Source organism: Macrotis lagotis, chromosome 1, assembly GCF_037893015.1.
Source record: "Macrotis lagotis isolate mMagLag1 chromosome 1, bilby.v1.9.chrom.fasta, whole genome shotgun sequence".
Taxonomy (NCBI): Eukaryota; Metazoa; Chordata; class Mammalia; order Peramelemorphia; family Peramelidae; genus Macrotis; species Macrotis lagotis.
In genome coordinates this window covers 335993816-336020477 of record NC_133658.1, presented here as the reverse complement: position 1 = coordinate 336020477, position 26662 = coordinate 335993816, and the positions used below count along the sequence as shown (strand labels likewise).

General features: G+C 35.2%; 1 non-coding gene across 1 annotated transcript; it reads right to left on the bottom strand.

Moving 5' to 3' along the window:
• Positions 1-21360: 21360 nt before the first annotated feature.
• On the bottom strand, positions 21361-21467 carry LOC141510475 (U6 spliceosomal RNA). Its single transcript, XR_012474959.1, has one exon. It is a non-coding gene; the product is annotated as a U6 spliceosomal RNA (small nuclear RNA).
• Between the last annotated feature and the right edge of the window lie 5195 nt (positions 21468-26662).

Below are 26662 nucleotides of genomic sequence, written 5' to 3'. Positions count from 1 at the left end.
CATGCATTTAACAAAAGAGACAAGTGAAACCCAGAGATATGAAATGAATAACTCAAATTCAAACAATAATCTAATGTAAAATTGGTATTAGAACCCAGATCTACTTATTCATAATTTTGTACTATTTCCATATAAAATAGTGCTATGGTTCATCCTCTAAAATAATCTGGAATGGTTAAGGCATTTGCCTCCTTTTTTCTTTTAATCATGTAGATTTTTACTTAATCCCACTCAGATGTGTCATGTGTCTTGAGGTGGCCCAAGTTTCTTTTTTATTATTATTTTATAATCTATTTATTTTTTCATCCATGTTCACATGTATATTTTTGAGTTACAAATTTTCCTTCTACCTTCCCTTCTCACCCTCCTCCACTCAGTGGCAGTCAGGTTAGCATTATACATATATATTTTTGATAAATATGTTTACAGATTAAACATTTTTGGTAGGAGGAATTAGGATTAATGGAAAGAGATACATAAGAGATAATATTTATAAAGTGTTCATCAGATTCTGAAGGGTTGTTTTGCTTTATTTTGTTTTGCTTTATTGCCAAAATTTCTTGAAGACTATTCCAGCAGAACACAGAATTTTGCATGTTTTATCCCACTGAAAAGGACTCAAGAATAAATTTTGTCTGTTTTCTGATGACCACCTTAATTTCAGTGCAGAGAAATACTGTACCAGTTGGCTGGCCATTTGGTGATGAATTCTTTGATCTAAGAAAATCATCAAAGAAAAGCAAAATGACCTTCAATCCTTTGCGACTTTTTTTTCAACATCTAACAATTGTAGAATAGGATACATGGGGACAGAGTATGCTAAGAAGAAGTCTTTCAGGTCCATTATAAATGCTAACTTTGCTGATGGTACTACAATATGAAGTCACTGTCCAGTGACCAAGGAATTGGTCTATACAAAAAGAATTAAATTAACACAATTTTGACATAATCACCTATAAATTAAACTAGTAAATCCAAGACATTTTCATTTGAAGAGAAGGATTACTAAAGAAGCAGTTTTAGCTATCAGTTCTAAGCCAGGCACTATAATATCTTCTATGAAGAAATTAGTTAAAATGATCTTTTTCTTAAAAGACCATTTATTTTATCAGGTTGACCTCCTCAATTCCCTTTTGAAAGGTAAATAAAGGGGGCGGCTAGGTGGTGTAGTGGATAAAGCACTGGCCTTCTAGTTCACCGGTTCAAATCCGGACTCAGACACTTAATAATTACCTAGCTGTGTAGCCTTGGGCAAGCCACTTAACCCCGTTTGCTTTGCAAAAACCTAAAAAAAAAGGTAAATAAAGAAGTTGGTTTTATTTCATACAAACCAGAAATCAATAAGAAAAAATATCTAATAGGACAGTCAGTTATATCACATTACAGAGCTCAAAATATGTGTAGATACACATATACACTCAGACACCACCCCCACCCCCACCACCCCCATCATCATAAAAATATCTGATGGTTATGTGCAGAACAGTGCTAAAATACAAGAAAGTGAGGTGATTTATGAAGAATTCAATGAAAAAATTTACTAACAAACCTAGTTAGCTTATTCTTTGATACTCAGTAACTTCAATGCAAAGCCTGGCATTGGAAAGATGACAAAATGAATAAATTGATGGGAAAATATGGTTCAGGAAAATATGGTTCAGGAAACTATGGCTCAAAAGATAAAGGAGGCTAAGAATATGATTTCTCTCTCATCACATTCAACTTAGATCAATGTATACCATGTAAACATGTAAAGACTAACAGACTGACTTCTATGGGGCGATGGGGGGAGGGAAGCAAGATTAAGGGGAAAAATTGTAAAATTCAAGATAAATCAATTAACAAAAGATAAAGGAGACCAAAAATTTGCAATTTCCATTGGAAGTTAGTGTTCATATATAAATAATTTGTGATTCAAGAGAAAAATGAGAAGTTTTTAGATATGGTACACCAAATTATAACACAAGGAAAAATTAATTACATTTTTATTATACAAAATATTTTCAAATAAAGTAATATTCTTTAATGTTGGATGGAATTTGTATATATATTTTATCACAGATCATTTGGGCTATTATGACAGTAATACCAAGAGCTCTATCCACTAGACATTCTTGTCTCCATTCTCCAATACATCTCATAGAATTATAAAATCACAGGTTCATAGAAAATCATTATTAATTGGAACTTTAGAACATATCAATTGAAACTGAAAGAAACATTAAAAAAAGCCTAACATAGAGAATATTAGAACTGAAAAGAAAATGTCTCTCTTCCTTTGTAACACAGACTGTTAGAATGTAAAATATTAATGATAGAAGGAACTTTGTCACATACAATATTGGAATTTAGAATGTCAGAGTGGAAAACAAAAGAATTCTTCCTTGGTAATATAGGCCATTAGAATATAGAACCTTTGCAACAGAAGGAACCGTAGAACATACAATGTTACAATGTAGAATGATAGAACTAGAAGGAAATTGCAATGACAGTCTTGTTCTATCCCTTTATTTGTACCTATAATTTAAATCTGTCAGATTCACAGAAGAAAGAAGAACAAAATGAATAGTGTTGAAGAGCAATAAATATTCAAGTTCTTGGAGGAAAAAGTAGCTCAGAATTACTGGGGCAGAGATTCACAGTCAGCCTTTCCTCTCCTAAAAGTTGCTTCTGGTTGGATGACAGGGGAGACAGCCCAGAAAAATACTGACAAAAAATGCAATTACACATTTTCTATTCACTGAGGAGACAGAAGCTAGCACCTTTCTCAAACTTAAAAAGTAATCAAAGGATGGTTCACAGTAAAATATACTTAAAAGAGTGCTGCTTTTCTCCTCTTCATCTGTGTTTCTGAAAGTCAATCATCATCCTTGCCTTACTTCAAGCCCAGAGTATGGCATTTTTCAGTCCTGGAAAACAACTCTGTTCTCAATGATGGTTCATTTTCCCATCTGGGAACTTCATTATCTAAAAGGAGAGACTCTCTAGGTTTCTTTTCAATAATAGAGAATTCTGTCAACTTACAAATTTAAAACATCGATCTCTTAATCTCACTTCCATGATTCAGAAACTTCACTGACCCTCTATACTATAGCCCATATTCAAATGTTAAAATATATCCATCTTGAATCTTTAGGTCTTCTAATATCCAGTTGACATAATGGTCTTTCACAATCTCCTTAAATCCATTCTGCACTCTTATTTATATGAACTCTACTGTTGTGTCAATAACTTTTACACATTTCCATTAAATAGAACTCAATTTCCTGAATCCAAGGCCTATCAACTGCACCATGTTATAAATTTTAAAAGATTTCTAAAATACAGAATTGGCTTGTTATAGAATAACTCATCTCTCTCCTCTCGAACCATTCTCCCTATCCAGGATATTCTGTGGCTTTCTCTGTCTATATAAATCGCATCTATTCTTTGAGGGTTGTATCAATTTCTTCCCCTCATTCTTATCATCAAGAAACTTTCCTTTATAATTCCAATTCCATATTAACCTCTGCTTCTTCTGAATTCTCTTTGTATAGGAGTAAGTGTACTGAGTCAACAGTGAGAGTACAAAGAGAAATTGTGTTGCTATTGATGGGGGGGAGGGAAGGAAACTTGGGGTATGGTGTATTATTGGCTCTGGAGAAAGAGGAGTTGTCTTTTGATCTTACTTCTGACTCATCCTGTACATCTGCCCATGGACAAGTCATTTAACCTCAAATAGCCTCTTTTCTCATATTTAAAATGTCTAGCTAGGCTACCTCAAAAGTTCCTTTCTGGTCTATATGGATAATCCAAGGAACTGAGTTCCACTAACAACTTTTGTATTTTGGTGCATTTTACTTAAAATTCTGTGTCCTTTAGGAGGGCTACTACTCTACTTGGAGTGAAGACAAAAGTTTATTTCCAAAGTCTAATATGAGCAAATTGCTTTACATCTCTGTATTTTAAGTTCCCTTTTCTGTAAATATAACAATATATTGATAGTAGGGGAATAAGACATTTTGCAAACTTCATTTGCCAAGCAAATAAATTTATCATGTTATGCAAATGTGAGGTTTTTTAGATGTAAAATGAGATAATTAGACAAGATAAACACTAAGGCCCACTCTAATATTCTATGTTCTAAATTTTATTCTAAATCTAACAATATATGTTCTAAGACTACCTCAATCCCCCAAATCTTTGTTCTTTGGTCTTTGATTTTAAGTTTAGGTCCATCTCTGACATTTTTCTTTTTGGCGTTCAATATAATTTGTCATCTGAATAGCATAAACTAGTATTAATTTTTCTACTGTTTAGTAGTTGTGTTCTGGCAAGCCCATCTCATGATGAGCTCTCTTTTTTCTGAGATTATAGGGAACAAAAGAATAGGCAACTTTTCTAATTTCTATGAAGTATTATTCACATTGCTATTTAAGGTCAGCAAGTCGACAAGAAGTGTTTCCCAGGTCTCCTTTAACATTACTTGATAGTCTTCTAAATTTGTTTATGGTGCATTTATGGCCACGAACTCAATTAACAGTATTCATACCACATGGTAAATGTGATCAGCAGCACCTGGAAACAAGAAAGATCCCCCCCCTCCCCTTTTTCTTGTAAATTTTATATCATGAAATGAAAGTCAGTTAAAGATCCATTAAGCAGGGATTGTAATGGGAGGGAGGAGTTGTACTCTCTATCTGGTTTGACAAAGATAAGCTGTATAAATCAGCACACCTTGCAGCTGAACATTTCCTTAAATAGCTGAACAGGAAGAGTGCTTGTTTCTGCTATTAATATCCCCATTGCTCGCTCCTTTCACTAACGGAAGCCAGGCAGAGTAAGGAAGGAATGCCAGGTCGCATACTGAAATAAGCTTGAAATTTATTCTTAGTAAGATGTAAGGAATTCCACCATAAACTTCTGGAAAATTAGAACAGAATGCCGAGTTTAGAAATAGAAGTACTAGGTTTTTAACTTAGCATGAATATGTACTGTTGTTGTTTTAATAGTTTTAAGTCCTGTTCAATTTGTGCCTCCATTTGGGGTTTTCTTGGCAGAGATACTGAACTAGTTTGGCATTTCTTTTTCGAATTCATCTTACAGATGAAAAATGGGTCACAAAGCTAGATAGTGTCTTGTGCTTGAATTTGAATTCAGGTCTCCTTTACTTCAGCTCCAATGCTCTATCCACTATACCACCTAGCTGTTTACTTGCCAACTGTATAAAACTGAGTTTCTTTTTTCTTAACTTTTTTGAGTTTCAGTGTCTTAATCAGTAAAATGTTGGTGGCCAAACTATATGACCTCAAAAGTGTTTTCCATGCACTTATTGTTCATTTATTTCCATATTGTCTTGAGATCTTATTAAACTGTAAACTCCTCATGTGGAATCTGTATTCTCAACATTTGTCATAGTTACTAGCAGATGCCTAAAAATATTGACATGACTATGAATCCATTAATAAGATACCAAGACACATTTCTTGAAGAGAATAGAGTAGCAAGAGTCAAATTTATGTAAATTTGCCCCTCATAAATTTTAGAATGGAAATATGTTTTAAAGATCATCTATTCCAACTCTAATTTTAGAAATGATGCTTAGACCAACAGAGAAATAACAGGTTCCATGTTAGACTGAGATTGTACTGAGATGAAGAACTCTTTCATTTATAGCATTACACTCTCTCTCTCTGTCTCTCTCTCTCTCTCTCTCTCTCTCTCTCTCTCTGTGTCTCTCTTTGTCTCTCTCTGTGTGTGTGTGTGTGTGTGTGTGTGTGTGTGTGTGTGTGTGTGTGTGTGTGTGTTTCTCTTCTCATCCTTCTCCTCCCCCTCTAGGTTAATTCTCTTACTATGTACCCAGCATGATTTATCTGCTCCCACCTACAGATATGGTCAAACATTATGTTTGCTATATAATGTGTTCTTACTATTCATTATTATTCATGGCATTCAGTGCCCACAAAATTCCCTAGTATCATGTTTTATAAGTTTCACAGAGGTGCTGATCTGTATCAATAAGAGAATAGAAACATGGATATCCATAATATTAAAACTTAACTGTATTCACATATATTTAATATATACAATATATATGTATTAAAATTTTAGAATATATTTGCATCTATGCAATTGTATATTTGTAAATGCACATATGCTTATATGTATTTGTGAATGAATAAATTAACAAATCATTTATTAATCACTATGCATAAAGCATTGTTCTAAATACTGGATTAAAAATAGAAAAGTAAAACATTCCCCATTATCAGGGAGTTCACATTCTAATAGGCAGTATAAGATATATCTATATCTATATCTAACCTTTATCTAATCTATATCTAATCTATATCTACATGTACATCTATATCTACATCTCTATCATCTCTATCTCTATCTCTATCTCTATCTCTATCTCTATCTCTATCTCTATCTCTATCTCTATCTCTATCTCTATCTATCTAGATGACAGATGATTTTGATTGCAAGAAAGGTGTCCATGGTTCTTAGAATACATCAGGAAAGTAGATGGCAAATCTTCTTCAACATCTATATATTTGTAATGGTATGTGTGAGTATGTATTTAAGAATGAAGGTATGTACATGTACAGATGGCTTAGTGTATAGATCCAGGACTATTTGTCAAAGTCCCTCCTTTGATAAATACTAGTTGTATGAACATGGGTAAGATTTTTGAGCCTCTCATTATGCAATTGATCTTTATTTCTTAAGATGAAGAGAAAGTGCCAGACTTCAATTACTCACTTCATTTCCAATACCAGTTAAATCAAGTTTGTGTTCAAGTATGTGGCTTGATTTTCATAGTGCCGGTAGCAAATATTAGAAGTAAGAGTTGATGGGCAGCTAGGTGATGCAGTGGATAGAGCACTGACCCTGGAGTCATTAGTACCTGAGTTCAAATCTGGCCTCAGACACTTAATAATTACCTAGCTGTGTGGTCTTGTGCAAATCACTTAACCCCATTGCCTTGCAAAAACTTAAAAAAAAAGAAGAGTTGAAACTAGATTTCCTGAATTTGAGATCAATACTCTATCCGCTATAGATATTTGACTATCCACTATCAATTATATATATATATATATATATATATATATATATATATATATATAATCTTGTCCTTGTAATAACATGAAAGGAGCATTGTTGTAAATAAAACCCCCTTAGAGTTTTGAGTTGATTAATAATTAATGTATCAATTAACCTAGCTAATAATCAATAAATTAATAGCCAATGGTTTCTCTTGGTAGCCAAAGACACTAAATGAGATTCTGGAACACCTTAAATCAGCTGTTACCTTCCTACAGAGAACTCCCCTAACTTGAGTTGAACAATTCATTTTACAGATGAAAAAACTTAGGGAAATGGGTCACAAAGCTAGTGAACATTTAATGAGGAAGTGGGCTAGAAGTTTTCATTTCCTGTGAACAATTTGGCTTTATCATGTGATACAGCAGCCTCCAAAATTCTGCTTAGGAGAAGCTATTTTCATCTGATCCTCTCTGGCTTATTTTCTCCTTCATGAATTGCATAGTCCCAAACTCATAGGAGAAGAAGAAAAGAACAAGGAGTTATACCCCAAGACTGAGGCTGGTTTTTGTTTAAGGAGAAAACCAAAAGTAAGGGTTCCTGCCCATGTAGAAACTTGAAAGAACATTACCTTAGTCAATTATACCCATCAGAGAATTACTGAGTTTTTCAGGTTTTTAGTATTATTAAAAATAGAAGGAAAAGAATGGCTCACAAATTAATACTTGGTGATTAATTAATTATAATATTAAATTATTTTAGCACATATTTAACATAGAAGATTGAAGATAATGAAGTATTTTAAAGAGATTATTTCTTCTGAGTCTCATGATATTTCTTAAAGTAAATGTTTTAAGCATAGTATGGTCATTTTATCTGCTTTATTGAATTTTACTTTTATTCATTGTTTCTTTCTGATCTCCTGTACCTGTGTATTTTCTAGTTCTTGATTTCTCACAGAATTAATATTGAAATCCATCATGATATAAGCATAATATGAAGTTAGTTGCAATGGAGTTGTATGGATGGACAATATATGCAATAGGAATATAGAGAGGGAGACATCTTGAGGCATTGGTAGGAGAACTGATCAGACAAGGTGCTGTGGAGAATATGAAGAATAAGGATCTTGAATAATTAGTAGTAAATTAGCCAACTGACTTGGATTTTTAAGATTGAAATCAAGGTTTAGTATGATTTTTGATAGTTTTTTTGTGAGGGGAATGAAAGTTATATATTTATTTGAAGGAGTGACAATGAAACAATCAAAAATGAAAAAATGGAAACAATCACAGTATCTAAGAAGGACAGTGAGTAGAACATCAAGTTAGAATGAAAGTTGAATATAAAATATTTTTTAAATGTTGGAAGTATAGACAGAGGTATTTGGAGGAGCATTTTATAGTTAAGCTGAGTTTAAATTTTATTCCATAAAAATGGAAGTCATAGTCATTTAATTTTTATTTAGTCTGATATGAGTAGAAGTGCTGTTCCCAGACTTTCACATGGAAAAACTTGGAAAGGGCAAAGGCAAAGAAGCTGATCCTTTCTTACTGCCCCTATTACTCTTCATGCCCTAGTCTCACCAGCTGATAGCTCCTGGAACAAATGGACTAGCTAAGTTCTCTTTGGACAGCTGTCACTTCTTTCCTGAGCCAGGTTGTTAATCAAAATAAGTCAGCAAGCAAAGATATGTAGAATTGAGAGCTCAGCTGGACATCTGAAAAGCTTTTGAAAGACTCAAGAGATTTCATATTATAGTCAGATAATTGGATTGTACATGGAAGCTATCTACATATGCTGGAAAGGTAACCAAGGATGAAGAATGGAATACGACCACAGGAGCACAGAAGAATGAAGTTCTTGTGATCACAATATGAAACTAAAAGTAACCTTCAAAATAATAACATCTAGTCATCTCAGATAAGAGAACAGAAGCCTAGAGAAATCAAATGACTTAATCAAGGTCAAATTGTCAAGAAGAAACATAACAAGATTTTGAACCAAGATTATCTGTCTTCAAATCCAGTATTCTTTCCATTTCACATTATTGTAGTACCTTAGAAGATTGAATTATAGAGCTTTGTAACATAAAGTATTAGAACTATTATTTTTCATGGTCTTCATTTTACAGATGATGAAATTAGACCCCAAAAAACTGCTCAACGACACAAGGTTCAATTTTAAAATTAATGTTGTTTATTAGATTCAACAAATAAATGACAAAAAAGATCATATCTTAAACAAATTAAAGAAATCAGGAAGAAGCTAGTTTTCAGACAAATGTATATGGGAAGAGTTAATGACTGAAGAGATAGAGATCAGACAGGATAAAATGACAATTTTGATTGCAGAAAATTGATAAAAACCGTTGTACAAACAAATCTAATGTTATAAGGGGGACAGCGAACTGGGAAAATATTAAGTAACAGAATGGAATTTATAAGATTAAGATGGAAATATGAAAAAATAAATGGTCAAAGGACAAAAACAGTTTTCAAAAAAAAAACCCTAAGCATTCAACTATAGAAAAAGTTATAAATCATTAATAGTTATGTAAATTAAAACCTGGAGAAACCAAGAGATTCTATCTCATATCAGATTGGAAGAGGTCAAAAGAGGAAAATTTTTAAAAGTATTGGAAAACCTGGGGACTTCAGGCTAAGATGGTAGAGAGAAGAACGACACAGCACTAAAGGTCTCTTGATCTTCTTGCATATATGATATTAAAGAAACCTCTTAACAGAAACATGATCTACACCCAGAAATAAAAGCCAGGTGAAGAACATTCACCTCAGGATCTGTCTTCAGAGATCATGAGTGATTCCAGCGCCAGAGGGCAGACTCTGCCAGGAGCAAGGGACCAGGAGAGACTGGGAGCCTGGATTAGCCTCCGAATAGCCTGATTAGCCTAGGGCAGAAGCCTGGGAGACTGAGGGCCTGAGAACTGGACTGCCTTGATCAGTGGTGGGGCTAGAACTTGGTCAGCCATGGGAGCTCAGGCCAACTAGAGAGCAAAGACTTTGGTTGTGGCACTGACTACCTGGAGCTTTGGGGCAGGACTGGAGGGAGAATTCTTGTGTAAGAGAGCTGCAGACATCAATTGCTGGGCTCCTCTGGTATGGAGGAACTCAGACATTCAGCTGAAGTGATTTCCCAGACCAAACACAATTAGAGCCCATCTATTGCCACAGGTTAAGGCCTAGCAGCAGAACCACAGCCACAGTGAATAAGGAGAGTGTTGACTTCACTTCAGGGTAAAGCCCGCCATTGGTGAAAGACAAATGTATTCAACAGCTTCAACCACTCCCTCCAGGTCAAGGGAGAGGGCCTCAATCAAGGTCACAGACACTTCAGAAAGAGGAACCAGCACCTCTTACTGGCCATCTGGAGATATTACACTCAGGGAGTAAAAACTCTATAACCCCTACAGGCCATCTGGAGATATTACACCCAGTGAGCGAAACCTCTAGCAACAACTACTGGCTAGCTGAATATATTACATTCAGTGAGTAAAGCCTCTAGGGATCCCAACAAAACCTCTGTGAACCAACCCCACTCCAACACAAGGTCTTAGGGTAATGAAGAAAGGCCAGAGAAAAGGAGGGTCCATAGAAAAATTTTTGGAAAGAAAAGACACTAACTCAGAAAGACTAGGGACTCTGAGGAGAATATGATCTGTTCTCCAGCACAGAAAGTCTTCCTTGAAGAAATAAGGAAGGAGTTTAAAAATCAATTGGAGGGCAGAGCCAAGATGGCAACAAGAATGGATCCAGTCTTAGGCTCTCTCTGATAAAACTTGAAACTAAGGACTCTAACTAAACTTTTGAGAGGCAGAACCCACAAAGGGACCCAGTGAGGCCATTCTCCTGCTCAAGGTAACCTAGAAAGGAGCAGAAAGGCTCTGCTCCCCTGGGGTTGGAGGGGGTGGACTGCCAGAGGGGTGGCCCGCCAGAGCAAAAGAACTTCAGCCTCCTGGAGGCAGCACCAAGTACGCTGGGAGCCGCAGCTCACAGCAGTGGGGGAGTCTCCTGAGCTGCACCCCAGGGAGCACCGGGCACAAAGTGGGGGAACAGCGGGGGACATCTGCTAGAGTGAGCACGTGGAGTCCAGCCCACAGGGCACACAGCTAGCAGCTTGGTCTTTCAGCAGCCCCAATCCAGAAACAGAAGCAGGCAGATCTGGTAAACAGGAGCCTCCAGGGCATGAGCCTTGAGCTGAGGGAGGGGAGTGAGGAGAGACTGCAGAGCTCTGTCCTCTGTCTATGAAACAGAACTCTGAGGCTCTGACCAAATTCAGATCCTGATAGCAATCTAGGCCCCCCCCATAGAACAGCAAGCCCCCCCCCACCTCAGCCCCGTTGTAGAGGGGGGCACTTATGGTCATTCACAGACAAGGAGGGCGGACAGAGCCTCACACTGAGACATTTGTGGAAGTGTCCCAAAAGATCAGGAGCAATGCAAAACCAGGCCCAGGCTGGGAAAATGAGCAAGCAGAGAAACAAGAGGAAGACCATTGAGAAATATTTTGCATATGAGCCCAAGAAGGATCAAAATACTCAGTCTGAAGATGAGGAAGCACAAGCTCCTGCATCTAAAGACTCCAAGAAAAATAGAAATTGGGTTCAGGCTATGACAGAGTTCAAAAAAGACTTTGAAAAACAAATGAGGTACTTGGAAGAAAAACTGGGAAAAGAAATGAGAGAGATGCAGGAAAAACATGAAAATGAAGTCCACAGCTTAGTCAAGGAAATCTAAAAAAATGCTGAAGAAAACAGCATGCTAAAAACCAGCTTATATCAAATGGATAAAAGAGTTCAAAAATTTATTGAGGAGAAGAATGCCTTAAAAAGCAAAATTGGCCAGATGGAAAAAGAGATAAGAAAACTCTCTGGGTAAAACAAATCTGTCAGACAAAGAATAGGATTCAGGGAGATTTATGAATTTACCAGAAATCAGGAATCAATACTTCAACACCAAAAAAATGAAAAATCAGTAGAAAATGTGAAATATCTCATTGAAAAAACAACCGATATGGAAAACAGACTTAGTAAAGATAATTTAAAAATTATTGGAATACCTGAAAGTCATGATCAGGAAAAGAACCTTGACATCATTTTCAAAGAATTACTACAGGAAAATTTCCCTGATATTCTAGAAGCAGAGGGCAAAATAGAAATGGAGAGAATCCACCGATCCCCAGATAAAGAGATCCCTAAAAACCAACCCCTAGGAATATTATAGCCAAGTTCCAGAAATGCCAAGTCAAAGAGAAAATATTAAAAGCAGCCAGAAGGACACAGTTTCAAATATCGTGGAGCTGCAGTCAGGATCACACAGGACTTAGCAGCAACTACATTGGAAGCTCGTAGGGCTTGGAATATAATACACCAGAAGGCAAAAGCACTTAGAATGCAGCCAAGAATGAACTACCCAGCAAAGCTGAATGTTCTCTTCCAGGTTAAAAAGATGGACTTTCAATGAACCAGGGGAATTTCAAATGTTTCTGTTGGAATGGCCAGAGCTCAACAGTAGGTTTGGTCTTCAGATACAAGACTCAGGTGAATCATAGAGATTGGAGGAGAGGGGGAAAATTTGAGGGACTTAATGATGATGAACTGCATGTATCCGTGCATAGAAAAATTACACTGATAATACTAATATGAACCTTCTTAGTTAATAGAGCAGGTAGAGGGAGCTTTTATAGTTGAAGCACAGGAGAAAGCTGAATTTGAAGACAAAATATGGTATAAAAATGGAATCAATAGAAAAGAAGGGAAATGTAATGGGAGAAAGAAAAAGTAGAAGGGGAATAGGCCAAGATATTTCCTATAACTTTTTTTAGTACAATGAGTTATTGCAATGATATGGAAGTAGGGAGGCAAGGGGGAATGAGGAAACCTTTGCTCTCATCAGAGGTGGCTAGGAGAAGAAACAGCACATATACTCAATGGGGTATAGGCATCTGGAGTTAGAAGGGAGGAGCAGGGGGAAGGGGTGGGGATGTGAATAAAGGATGAGAGGATGGATGATGGGTGGAGAGTGGTCAGATATTATTTTCTTTTTTACTTCTTGCAAGGGGCTGGGATTGGATGGCCTGCCCAGGACCATAGGGCCAGGTGGATTCTGGACCTAAGGGGTGGTATGTTGGCTCAGTGCTTCTTGGCTTCAGGACCAAGGATCTGTCTGCTGCACCACTCAGCGACCCTACAGCAGAGTCAGAGTGAAAGGAGAGAGAAAATATAGTACATGGTAATGGAGAAATAAGAAAGGAGGGATTTGCGATCAGCAATGGCAATGTTGGAAAAATATGGAAGTAACTGTTGCAATGGACTTACCATAAAGAATGTGATCCACCCATGACAGAGTTGTTGGTGTTGGAACAAAGACTGAAGCACATTTTATTATTATTATTATTTGGGGGAGGGCGCAGGGCAAATGGGGCTGGGTGGCCTGCCTGGGGCCACATAGCAGGGTGATCTGCCACCCAGCCACACATCCTATTATTACTATTTTATTTTATTCTGGTTCTTTTTTTTTCTTCTTTTTGGTTTTTTGCAGGGCAGTGGTGATAGGGTGGCTTGCATGTCACATGTCTGGGTGATTGTTGGGTCTACAGGGCTGGATGTGGACTCAGGTGCTTGTGGCTCCGGGGCTGGTGCTTCATCCATTATGCCACCTGGCCATACTTAAATTATTACTATTATTTTTTTTTCTTTTTAATTTTTTTCTCTCCCCTTTACTTTATTGCCCAAGGATGTCTATATTCATGTGGGGGAGGGGTATTTTGTTTACTATTAAACAAGAATATTTTATTAATGTAAAAAACATTTGTACATGGGGCAGTTAGGTGGCGTAGTGGATAAAGCACCGGGCCTGGAGTTAGGAATACCTGTCAAATCTGGTCTCAGACACTCAATAATTACCTAGCTGTGTGGCCTTGGGCAAGCCACTTAACCCTGTTTGCCTTGCAAAAACCTAAAAAAAACATTTGTACAAAATGAGAATAAAAAAAATTAAAATATAAAAATCAATTGGAAAATTTTGGGAGAGAAAATTAACACTGTGCAAAAAGAAAACAATTCTCTCAAAACCTCAATTGGTCAAATGGAAGACTCTTAAAAATAGAATTGACCAATTAGAAAAGGAGTTGCAAAAGGTAAATGAAGAAAATTCTTGTCTAAAAAAAAAGGATGGAGGGGCATCTAGGTGGTGCAGTGGATAGAGCAATGGCCCTGGAGTCAGGAGTACCTGAGTTCAAAGTCGACCTCAAACTCATAATAATTACCTAGCTGCATGGCCTTGGGCAAACTACTTAAACACATTGCCTTGCAAAAAACCCTAAAAAAAAAGTGAATGGAGTCTGTGGAACCTAATGACTTCATGAGACAGCAAGAATCTGTTAAAGAAAACCAAAAAATAAAAATAAAAAAATAGAAAAAAATGCAAAATACCTCATCAGCAAAACCACTGACCTTAAGAATAGATCGAGGAGGGACAATCTGAGAATTATAGGCCTTCCTGAAAACACTGAAGAGAGAAAAAAAGCCTGGACTTAAAATTACAGTATTTAGTGATGGAAAATTGCCCTGTTAATGTGGAAGCAGAGGGCAAAATAATTATTGAAAAAAATACTTCTATCCCCTCCAGAAAGAGATCCTAAAATGAAAACACCAAGGAATCATGTGGCCAAATTCCAGAACTATCAGATAACCAAAAATCCATTATCTGACAAAACTGAGCCTTTTCTTCCAGGGAAAAAGATGGTCATTTAATGAAATGGGAGATTTCCAACAATTCCTGATGAAAAGATCAGAGAGAAATGGAAAGTTTTGACCTCAAACAGGAGGTTCAAGAGACTCATGAAAAGGGTAGAAAAAGGGGATAAAGAGGAAAAAACCCATGCTATCCAATAAGATGAAACTATCTATATCCCTATTTGTGAGAAAAACTCTTATAACTCTTGAGAATTGTAACACTAGTAGAGAAAATATACTTAGTCAGAAGTGGTGAATCTTCATGATTTTCTAGAACTCAGATAGAATGATTTAAAAACACTACCTCCCAAAAAGGGGGGACAGGAAAGAGATGGGAGAATGGAGGGGATTGAATGTGGGAAATATCATTACACAAAGTGGTATAGAAGACTTATTGTAATAGAGAGGAATAAGGGAGGAGAGGAGAAACACCTGAATCTTCCTCTCATCATATGTGGCTTAAATTTAACTTACACACACACACACACACACACACACACACACACACACACACACTCAGGTAACTTAAGAACCATTTTACCTTTCAAGTATTAAAAGGGGAAAAGGGGAGGGGGGCAGAGACAGGGAAAGGAGAAAAGGGGAACAAACAGAAAGAAGGGAAGGAAAAAGGGAAAAATGGAAAGGGAAAAGAAAGGGCAGGGGGTTGTATATAGGAGGGTAAACTCAATGAAGGTGGCTGAATTCAGAAACAAAATACTGGGGGTATAGATATTGTGAAAAAGTGGGGAAATTCAATCAGAGGGAATATAGCATGTAGGGCAATAAAGAATTAACAATTATAACTTTGAATGTGAATGGGACGAACTCTTCCTTGAAAAATAAGTGAATAGCATAGTGCATTAAAAACCAGAATCCTACAATATGCTGCTACCAAGAAATTCATTTGAAGCAGAGAGATACATAAAGATTACAGATAAAAAGTTGGAGCAAAATATATTTTGCTTCAGCTGAAGTGAAAACAGCAGGGATAGCAATCTTTATCTTAGACAAAACAACTGCAAAAATAGATACCATTAGAAGAGATAAGGAAGGAAATTAGATCATCCTAAAAGGTATGATAAACAATAAAGTGATTTAAATACTGAATATGTATGAACTCAATGGGATAGCATCCAAATTCTTAGAGGAGAAGCTGAAAGAATTACACGAAGATAGAGAGCAAAACTCTATTAGTGGGAGACCTCAACCTCCCACTCTCAGATTTAGATAAATTTAATCATAAAATAAACAAGAAAGAAGTTAAGTAGGTAAATAGATTGTTAGAAAACCTAGACATGGTAGAGTTAGGGAGGAAATTGAATAGGAATAGAAAGGAATAGCCTTTTTGTGAAGGACATGGCACTTACTCAAAAACTGACCAGCTACTAGGGCATAAAAACCTAATGATAATTTGCAGAAAAGGCAGAAATAGATGATTCATTTTTCTCAGATCATAATGCAATCAAAACCATATGCAATATTGGGCCAGGGAGATACAGACCCAAAACTAATTGGAAACTACATAACCTCATTTTAAAAAGTGAGGGGATCAAACAACAAATTATAGAAAGAATTATTTCATCCTAGATAATGACAATAATGAAACAATATATCAAAACATGTGGAATTAACTCAAGGTGGTTGTCAGGGAATATATTATATCTTTAAAGGCATACATGATAAATTACAGAAATAGGAAATCAATGAACTAAATATGCAACTAAAAAAATTAGAGGAAAAAAATTAAAACCCCCCAATTAAATACCAAATTAGAAAATTCCAAAAGTTAAAGGAGAAATTAATAAATTTAAAAGCAAAAAACCTATTGTATTAATAAATATACAAAGACTTGGTTTTATTAAAAAACCAATAAAAATGATAAAGCTCTGGTCAATTTGATTAAAAAAAGAAGAAAACCAAATTGCTAGTATCATAAATGAAAAAGGTGAACTTACCACCAATGAGGAGCAAATTCAAGCAATAATTTGTAATTCTTTTGGCCCATAAATTTGACAATCTGAAATGGATGAATATTTACAAAAATATAAGTTTCCCAGGTTAAATGAAGAGGAGATTAAATACTTAAATTAGCTTATCTCAGAAAAAGAAATGCCATTATTGAACTCATTAAGAAAATATCTCCAGGGCCAGATGGATTCACAAGTGAAATCTATTAATTATTTAAGGAGCAATTCTATATAACCTCTTTGGAAAAATAGGTGAAGATGGAATTCTGCACAACTCTTTCTATGAAACCAATATGGTGCTCATACCCAAACCAGGAAGAGTTAAAACAGAGAAAGAAAATGATAGACCTATCTCCTGGATGAATATAGATGTAAAAATCTTAAATAAAATCCTAACAATATGATTACAGCAAGGTATCACTAAGTTAATATATTATGGTTAAGTAGGATTTATTCCAGGAATGCAGGGTTGGTTCAATATTAGGACAACTGTTAGTATAATTAATTTTATCAATAACAAACCTATCAGAAATCATATGATTGTATCATTAGATGCTGAAAATGCTTTTGACAAAATACAGCACCCAGTCCTACTAAAAACATTAGAGAGTGCAGGCATAAATGGACTGTTCTTTAGAATAATAAGCAATATCTATCTGAACCTATCAACCTACCAATATTAAAGGGGGATGGGCTAGAGGTATTCCCAATAAGATTAGGGGTGAAACAAAGATGCCTATTATCACCACTACTATTCAATATTGTATTATATGTTAGCTATAGCAGTAATAGAAGAAAAAGAAATTGAAGTAATTAGAATTGGAGAGGAAGAGACAAAACTCATTCTTTGCAGAGGACATGATGGTGGTATACCTAGAAAATCCCAAGAAATCATCTAAAAATCTACTGGAAACAATCAGCAACTTTAGCAAAGTCACAGGATATAAAATAAACCCTCATAAATTTTCCACATTTCTGTATATGACTAGCAAGATATAGCAGGAAGAGATAGAGAAATTCCATCCAAAGTAAATGGAGACCATATAAAATATTTGGGAGTCTATCTGCAAAGGCAGACTGAGAAATTTTTGAAAACAATTACAAAAACTTCTCACACAAATAAAATCAGATTTAAATACCTGGGAAAACATCAACTGCTCATTGATAGGCTGAGATAATATAATAAAAAATACAATTCTACCAAAACTAAACTACCTATATAATGCCCTGCCCAACAAAATTCCAAAAAAACCTTTATAGATTTAAAAAAAAAGTTGTAAGTAAATTTATATGGAAAAATAAAAAGTCAAGAATTTCCAGGGATTCCATAAAAATGCAAAATAAGGTGGCTTACCCTTTCCTGATCTAAATTTATATTATAAAGCATCAATCATCACAACTTTCTGGTACTGGCTAAGAAATAGAATGGTGGATCAGTACAATCGTCTAGGTGAAATAGCAGGAAACGATTACCATAATCTGCTGTTTGATGAACCCAAAGAGCCCATCTATTGGAATAAAAACTCTCTCTCTGATAAAAACTGTTGGGAAAACTGGAAGTTAGTATGGAAGAAACTTAGATTAGACCAAAACTCACACCCTAAACCCAGATAAGATCCAAATGGATACAGGATTTAGACAAAAAAGACCATATTATAAGCAAACTAGAAGATCAAGGAGTAGTGTACCTGTCTGATCTATGGAAAGGGAAGCAGTTTATGACCAAGGAAGAGATTAAGAACAACATTAAAAGCAAACTAGATGATTTTGATTGCATTAAATTAAAAAGCTTTTGCATAGACAAAACTGCTGTAACCAAGATCAAAAGATATGTAGTAAGCTGGAAAACAATCTTTACAATTCATATTTCTGACAAAGCTCATTTGTAAAATACACAGAGAACCAAGTTAATTAAAAAAAAGAAATCATTCTTCAATTTTCAAATGGTCAAAGAATATGTAAAGGCAATTTAAAACTGATTAAATCAAAGCAATCCATAATTATATGAAAATTGCTCTAAATCATTATTTGTTGGAGAAATGCAATTAAATCATCACTGAGGTATCTCCTCACAAGTCTCAGACTGGAAAATATGACCAGAAAGATCAACAATGATCAATTTTGGAAGGGATGTAGGAAATCTATGACACTAATACATTGTTGGTGGAACTGTGAACTCATCCATCTTTTCTAGAGAGCAATTTGGAATTACTCCCAAAGGTCAACAAAAATTGGCATACCCTTTGATCCAGCATTACCACTACTGGATCTATACCCTGAAGAGATGATGAGAAAGAATAAGAACATCAATTTTAAAATAATATTCATAGGAGGCCTGTTTGTGGTGGAAAAAATTGGAAATCAAGTAAATATCCTTCTTTTGGGGAATGACTTAACAAACTGTGGCATATGTATGTCATGGAACACTGTGGTTCTATTAGAAACCAGGAGGGATGGGAATTCAGGGAAGCCTAGAGGGATTTGCATGAACTGATGCTGAATGAGATGAGCAGAACTAGAAAAACTCTGTACACCCTAACAGTGACATGGGGGCAATGATCAATCTTGATGGACTTCATCATTTCATCAGTTTAATAATCAGGCACAGATTTGGGCTATCTGTGATGGAGAATGCCATCTGTATCCAGAGAAAGATTTGTGCAGTTTGAACAAACACCAAAGACTATTACCTTCAATTTAGAAAAGAAACAAACATAATCTTTTTGTGTAATTTTGCTATGTCTTATACTTTATTTTTCTTCCTTAAGGATATGATTTCTCTTCCATCACATTCAATTTGGATCAATGTATACTACAGATACAATGTATAGATTGGCAAATTGCCTCCTGTGGGTGGTGGGGGCAGGGAAGTAAGATTAGGGGAAAAATTGCAAAACTCAGAATAAATAGAATCTTTCAAATAAAGTATTGGAAAATCTGTGAGGAAAAAGATTCATAATAGTGTACTGCTGGTGGATCTGGGAAATGGTTCAGGCTTTCTAAAGTGCAATTTTTATTATTCCCAGAAAATTATCAAAATATGAATTGCCTTTGACTTATCTGTAACTAGGCCTATATGCCAAAGAAATAAAAAAGGAAAAAAAAGGATCTATATATACAAAGATATTTATAGATTTTTTTCTCAGAAACCCAAAACTGGAAACTGAGAGAGTATTCTTCTATTGGGGAATGGCAAAGTGAACTGTGGTACATAAATTTACCATAAGATTTGATGAAATGTACAAGTTCAGTAAAAGCTGAGAACAACTTTATGAACTAAGGAAGAGCAATATAAAGAGAACTAGTAAAATTGTATCTAAAATGATAAGATTATATAGTAAAAACAACTTAGAAAAACGTTAGAACCCTGATTAATACAACAGTGAGCTATGATTCCAAAAGAATGAAGTGAAAATATACCTCCTGCTTCATAATAGAGATAAGGAACTTAAATGCAGGAAGAAAGAAATACACACTCACAGATATATACATATATTTATATATTTTTCAGATATAGATAATGTATGAATTTTTTAGCATATGTATGTGCACTGATAGATTCATTTTTTTTGTATTTTCTTTTGTACAAAAAGGAGAAAAGGATGGTTGTGAGCATGATAGATTAATTGAACTAAAATAATAAAAAAATATATACTTGATTCAAAGACTTGTTCTTGATGGGTATAAAATTAAACTTAATTCTTGCTTTCAGCGATCTTAAGATAAAAGTAGACAAAATAAAATATGAATACACATGTACATAAAATAATATATGTGTATAAAAGAGGAATAAATAAAGCACTTGCAAACCACAGGGAGAATCTCATCTGACTAGGGTAAATCACCAAAAAAAATGCATGAATGGGAATGCAGTGGTGCTAACACTTGAAAGTTAGGTAATGATGGAGATGATGGCAAATCGGGAGAGAAGTACAAATAAAGAAAATATTTCCGCCTTTATATTTACTCACCAAAACAGTTTCATAAACTATAGACTCATTGCAAGCTTGACTTTTGGTTACCTAAGACTTGCCCCAGGCTCAAATATTATATTCTACATTGCCATCTTGTGTCAACATTCTATATTCTGAGTTCCTTTCAAGTATGAGTGGATGAATGTGTAAAAATGTCATTTCAGTTTCTGAGATTCATTGATATTCTTCCTCTTTGCAAGACAATGCTTTTGAAAGAAAAGTCAGACATTTGGATTTCAGAGATGTCTGCTGTTTGAGGACCAAACTTGCTGCTTCTTATTGTGACAGAGCAATATAGCATAGGTGATAAGTCATTATTTTCATTCTCAAAGAGGATCAAAATGACATCACTGTATTGGGATCAAGGTACAATGTGTCTAACTGACTATTTAGATCAATATAAACTCAGAGGACTACCAGAGGTTGGGTGCAAATAGTATATACGAATATTTGGAGAGGAGATGTTTCTCAATTTGCACATCTCATGTTTCTTTTCAGCTACTCATCTCTGCATTGTAATAAGAATAGTGAACATTTTTTGATACAGGTGTGCCATGATAGTCTCTCATGTCTAATAATCAATTCCAAGGTTCTTAAGAGAGACCTTGAATACTCTTCTAAAACAAGTTCTCCATAAAATAGTCTTTTATGTTTCACGAATTTGTGTGTCATCTTTGCACAGGGGCCATGCTAATCTACTCTGTACCGTTCCAATTTTAGTATATGTGCTGCCAAAGTGAGGATCATAAAACAGTTTTTTAAGCAAGTATATATTTGATATTCAAACAATGTGGACAGCCCATCAAAGTTGCACTCTCTATAGTTGAGTTTAAATACTTGACAATTCAGTTCAAAAAAGGAGCTTAATGTCCAGTACCTTGTCTTTTCAAGTGATCTTTTTCCTAGGACAATTCAAATAAAAGTGACACACTTTCCTGGTATAATAATAATTAACTGTTCAGGTTTTATAGGCATATGACAATGAGCTCAGCACAATGGTCCTGTAGACCATCAGTTTGATAGACAGGACTTGCTCTCTTCCACACTTTCCTTTGGAGCATCCCAAACACTGACAGTGAGTGCATCAACCTCATCATCTATGAGTAGGTCTCTAGAGTGCATACTACCAAATTAAATGAACTTATCCACAAAATTCAAAAATGTTTTTTGTAACCAAAACATTTGTTGTAACCAATGGTTCCAAGAATGGATGGTAAGGTACTGGCTGGTAAAAAACACCTATGTCAGACCAAAATTAGCACAAGTGTGAGAAAATGATTTATATTTTGTTTCATCTCAAACTTTGAGCTGCAATCAAAGAATTCGCTTAGCAGTTTTTCTTCTACTTTAGTCTTGGTTTATAGCCTTTCAAATTTGAATAATTTACTGTCGGTGCAGAAATTGACCTTGATGTTGCTTTCCTCATCATTGAAAGTTTGCTCAAAACACTATGCTAAAAAATATGGAAACAAGCACATTAGCCTTACTCCACTGGTGACTGGGAAAAGCATAATCTATTATCCAAGGCATTCTGTCATGAAATTGATGTATAGTATTGATGAACTTCAGGTAATGTTTTGCCATACTTCTCCACAAGTTGTCAGAATTGAGAGTATCAAAGGTCTTGGTTACAGCAACATACACTGAGTACAGACTTTTGTTCTGGGCCTGGCATTTCTCCTGAAGTTGTCAAGCAGCAAGCATATCAACTGACTGTTCTTCAGTCTTTTCTGAAACCATACTGGATATCATATAGATAATAATCTTCCAGGTGAAGGATTAGTTTATTAACAATGACTATGCCAATATCTTGCTAGCAAGTTTTGTCTATGCTACTCACAGGACAACATATTTCCCTTTATAAAGATGAACAATGGAGGCATTGTCAAACTACTGGAGCAAATCTTCCTCTTAGCATATAACCTGGAAAATTTACACCAATTTTCCTATGACTAGTCAGTTCCCTTTCATGTGAAATAGTGTAAGATTTTCAAGGAAGCCTAGTACCTCTGGTATAAGAGCTACCTAGTTTTGTAGGGTGGCTTTCCACCTTTTTTTCCCATCCCATTCACCTGACTCTCAGCTGTGACTCAAAGAAGTTAGAGCAAGTTCAGTGCCCAAACCCTGGTAAACCTGGGCAGATGGCGAACTAGATTGAAGGCAACCAAGGGTTCTCAAAATCTTTCCTAAATGAGAAGGTTTTAACCCCAAGAATGTGAAGACAGCCCCTTGCAGACTAAGCAGATGAGAACAATTTATTCCAATGACCATGGCAGGGACATTCAATACATAAAGCTGCTTCTTCTCTAAATAAGGGAGTTTTGTGGGAAGTTCCTCATGATGCCTTATGCCATCATAGTATCCTTTATCTTTTTAATTATATGGTATGTTTTATCTTTGAGTGATACAGCCCTGGTATGCTGCTGTCACTATTTCATCCTTTCTAAGTCCCTCAGGGGGGTCAGGGGGTGGAGATGGGAAACCATCATGCTTGGCATGGTAATGCAATTTAAGGTCACATTTTGCCTTCAGTCATCAATGTGCAAATGTTGTATGACTAATGAGAGAATCTTAAATGACTACCCTACACTATCCTATAAATATTCACTCCTCTACAATTCCTTTTGATGATATAGAAACCTATCTTCTCCTCCAGGCCACTGGCAGAGCCATAAATATAAAGGAAACCAACATTTCAATCATAGGTATTTCCAGAAAATGAACTCCAAGAAAAATCAGGTTTATTACACTCTGGTCTGTAGTTTAGCCTGTCCTTCCTTTGTCACCTTTTTCCTGGAATTGTTTGAAGAACAGAAATTCAGAAAGTTTAGAGAATAGAAGATCATTAGAGTTAGAGTAGGATCTTATGTGCTAGAGATCAGTAGTTCAGTTCTTTTATTTTACAGAGGAAGACATTGAAATTTAGACAGATTAAGGGACTTTTTGAAAGTCAAATAGCAAAACACAACTTAAGGGATTAAAATAGAATTTAGTAGGGAGTGTATAATGAAACCAAAACAAGTTTCCTATGATACCTTATGACATACTATGTTCTAGTCAATGCGCTATTTAAGCATTTGTTGAATGACCTCTCTTTGGTTATTAAGTACAGGGCATCCTTTCCCTGGGAATAGAGTTGGACTAGGTGGCCCCTAAGACCCCTTCTAGTTCTTACATCCTTTGATTTTATCATAGCAAAGATGAAGTAGATATAAGAAATAAGCAATTTGACTCAAAATGATAGTATTTTCCTCCCCTTATCTATAGTGTGATCACTATAGTAATAGACCTCTATATAAAATATAAATATTGGGAATGAAAGATACCATGAAACTTGTCTCCTAAGTGAGAAAACAGGAATTGAGTACAAATATTCTAATACAAAGTCCAATGTTGTCACCATAATTCTATTTATCCCATACAAAAGAGTTGTGGTAGATAATCCTTAACCTCTCTTCTGTTGGACTTTGATGATATTTTATTCGAGAATCTTAACTTTTTTGTTTTGCACTTTCTTCATTTCTCTTCTTTCTCTCAGCTTCCACTATCTTTTTGACAATCTTTTCTCCAACTCAGACTTAATCTGCCCCAGGCAGATGAAAAAGAATTGATATGAATTTTTTGATTGGGCACCTGACTTTTTTTCTCTCCATCTCTTTACCTTTCAGCAGCTGAAGGGGATCTATCATGATAATTTTCCATTATTATGTTTGAAGTGTTTTGAATGTAAAATGCCTTTTCACTTAGAAAGAATTGATGCCTATAACGTGCAATGTGTTAGCAGTTTGGTAGAGTGGTTGACAGCCCAAACTACATTGCAGGTAGCTAATCCCCACGGCTGAGCTCCATTAAAGAATAGATCTTATCTGTTAATACAGCCATAGTGTGTGGGTCATTGTGTTGAAAGGCAGTCTTGCAGCAGGGAGAAAGAATATTAGTGATTTTATTCTATTTTAAACTTGGAAAATGTATGGCAGACCTACTAGTCATGATTGATTAAGGACATGAAAGGAATTTTATGACTCTTCTCACGTCAGGAGTATAATTCTCACCTGAAGAAAAACTGTCCCAATGGCTTAAATGAGACCATTGGCAAGTTTTGGGACCATAGAAAGCTTTGTAGTTATAGTCTAATCACCTGGGTTACTCTTTTTCCCCATAGCTCTTTGAAGAAGATGAAAAGTTGGAAGCATAGTATTACAATGTTAATTATATTGCTGGCTTAGAGAAAATATTCAAGTCCAAGACCAACTTAGGTGATTCAAAAATGATGATTTGAGCTAGAAGACACTTTAAACATCATGAGATCATAGTATATTAGAGCTAGAGAGTATTTCAGAAATTACCTAATCTGATCCTTCATTTAAGATGATAAAACTGAGGTCCAAGAAATTAAAGTTACTTGACTAGGAAGGAAAATTCAAATTGGCACAAATTATGATATGGGAGCAAGAATTAGAATGGGCTTTAAAATGAAGAGGTTTTTCCCCAAAACTCATTCTCCTGACTCACAAGGCCTCCCTTACCCAATCTACCTATGAAGAAAACAAATCCCAGAAAAGTAAAATGAGTAACCATTCTATGGTCACTTCTATAAAGGAGGTAAGTGATAGAACTGGTATGCAAACTTAAATGTTTGGATTCTGGTTACAAACATTTTTTTCACTATACTGTGATTTCATTAAACAATCTATTGCATATGCATGCACACACACACACACACACACAGACACACACACACACATACAGACCACAACTATCATTAATAACATACATCTTTTCCTAAACTCTTGCTTTGTCCATCTTCACTAATCAAATTTCTATTGAAGGTTTTGCTTCTACCTATACACATATACAGCAGAACCTGGATAAAAAATTCAGATTCTAAAGATTTTTTTCAATTATGCATGATATTGAATCATAGAATTTTAGAGCTGAAATCCCCTCCCAGAGGTTTTGTTTCTTTGCAAAATGATATAACAGATGACATCTAGGTTTTCTTTTATTTCTAAGATCTCTGTTCCTATGAAACTATACATAGCTAGTTTTTTTTCCCCTATAACACATTTTGCATGAATATTGCAGCTATGAGAACATCTGGAGTCCTATATTCAGACACATATTTTCTACTTCAGTCTACATGGTTGTCAACAATTTTTTAGAATTTTAGCACCATAATACTTTTCTGTATGACAGCAGGATTATTTCTTTGACTTGACTATGTAAGTTCCCTATTCTCTCAGTATTGCCTGCCTCATCACCCACATGTATTTGATTAAGTACCTTGTTTATGGAGTCAAAGTTTAAAAACTTCGAGGTTCAAAATAAAATTATCTCTATGCTATTATCAAATATCTCACATATCTCCAGTCTGATAAATCCTTTTATTAAGACCTTGGATTCTTTTCTTGCTGATATTGAATTAAACCTATTACTGGATCTTTAATGGATTCAGGGATATATAATAGAATGAATATAGATTTACCTTAAATATTTGAAGTAGTAACACTCTGACCTAACTTATTGTTTGGTATTAATGATTTCTGTTCTGAGGATCAGCTGTCTCGAGATATGATTTATTTTTCCTCTTGAAAAATCATAGTTTGGGTTCATATGTCTCCAAAAAGGAACACAATGTTAGATAGTATTAAAATGTCTACTACCAAAAATATGAATTAACAGCTTTTGTGGTATTATAGCTATCAAACCACATCTGAATTATTATATGTCCAGTTTTTCACTCAAAAAGTATAATTATAAGCTATAAATCATCAGTCTAATTAGTATGATGAGAAATCTGGATGTTCTTTTCATATATGGATCATCTGAGGGAATCAGTGACTTATATTTATATGAGAGATTAGAATTTTAGTGTGCCCATGGTATTATCCTCATTATTTTTTCTGAAGTATCTATAGGATTGATAAAAGGAAATGTGT